Source organism: Lepisma saccharinum, chromosome 22, assembly GCF_977018435.1.
Source record: "Lepisma saccharinum chromosome 22, izLepSacc3.1, whole genome shotgun sequence".
Classification (NCBI taxonomy): Eukaryota; Metazoa; Arthropoda; class Insecta; order Zygentoma; family Lepismatidae; genus Lepisma; species Lepisma saccharinum.
In genome coordinates this window covers 17678024-17679481 of record NC_139250.1, presented here as the reverse complement: position 1 = coordinate 17679481, position 1458 = coordinate 17678024, and the positions used below count along the sequence as shown (strand labels likewise).

Sequence of the window (1458 nt, the reverse complement as noted above, 5' to 3'; positions counted from 1 at the left end):
CAAAAATCAAATCAATAGTTCTCGATAATTTTATACAGGAAAATAAAATTATTTCATGATAAATGATGTGCCTCGCTCAAGTAATTTAGAAACTCGAGGGTGGATGGTCCACTCTAACAGTGGCGTGCCGAGGGGGTGTTGGTGGGGGCCATACTTCCCCGTTTGGCCCAGTATGTTTAGCGTCACAGACAAGAAAAGGCGAAAATCCTGGACATGCCACTCACTGCCTTCTGTCTAGCTACTGGCATGAGACCGAGGCGACTCTCTTACCATGTAAACCAGATCCGTTCACCAGTTATGTTATCGATTTGAAAGAAGTAGACGCCCATGTGACCGTGTGGCCTAATGGATAAGGCGTCGGACTTCGGATCCGAAGATTGCAGGTTCGAGTCCTGTCACGGTCGAAAGAGTAACTTTTTTTTCCTAGCATAGATAGTGTTCGTTTTATATAAGTATCACGCTTGCATCATTTCGCTCTTCTGTGTTATGAAAACGATTACAAATGGTACTCGTAACTACAAAGTCACTCATACCAAAGTCGTTTTCTATGTACGTAGATAATTATTTATTGGGTATTTTACAATACGTTACTGTGCAGTAACTGAATTAGTGTTACAGTTCCGAAGTTGAAAAATTAACTGAGTTTCTGTTATAGTTACTGGATCAAAAAGTAAATGAGTTACAGTTATGGGCGTCGCCAGAAATTTTTGTGGGGGTCAGGCCATTTTAAAAAAAGTAAAGTGCTCCCCTGTGCTTAGCCACGCCATGAAGGCGTATAGGGGAGTGTGGGGGTAACGCCCCACATTTTATATAATTTGAATTGCAGAAATGATAATAATAATTATTATTACATCTGCTATTAAATTATTATCTTGGTTACGATTATTATAAAATAACCAAAGTATTAAAAATAAACCAGTGTTATTCCAAATGTATTAATAATAATAGTCCTCCTCCGTAGTCGAGCGGGTTAAGGCGTTCACTCGTCTTGAGATCGTTCGCTGCGGGACGGCGTAGGTTCGAATCCGGGTCTGGTCGGAATTTATTCGGCCTACGTATAGGGCCGGTGGCAACCAACCATCGTGAGGAAATTGGGAAGCTCCGAGTGAGTGAGCGTAACCCGGTCAAGAAGACCTACAACAACGGCTGGGGGTTCGTCGGGCTGATCACTCGTCACCACTAAGATCTCCACGCTATAACAGGTGACGGAGGAACAGTGTGGGAGGGAGACCAGCAGTCGGTAGGTAAGCCCAGGCCCTTCAAGGGCTGTAGCGCTGTGGGGTTATGTTATGTTATTAATAATAATAACCCGTGACTCGACAACCCGTAAGCGCCTTGGCCAGTGGCGGCGTTTAGGTTACAAAACCGGGGGGGGGGGCAAAGACAGTATATTCCCTTCCCCCTGTGTAAATATGGTTTAGCATAGTGCGGGGGCAAAAGCGGCGAAAAGTGGGGGGC

The 1458-nt window shown here is 44.5% G+C and overlaps 1 non-coding gene across 1 annotated transcript; it reads left to right on the top strand.

The window, feature by feature from the left end:
- Positions 1 to 331: 331 nt before the first annotated feature.
- TRNAR-UCG (transfer RNA arginine (anticodon UCG)) lies at positions 332 to 404 on the top strand. Its single transcript has one exon. It is a non-coding gene; the product is annotated as a tRNA-Arg (tRNA).
- Positions 405 to 1458: the final 1054 nt, after the last annotated feature.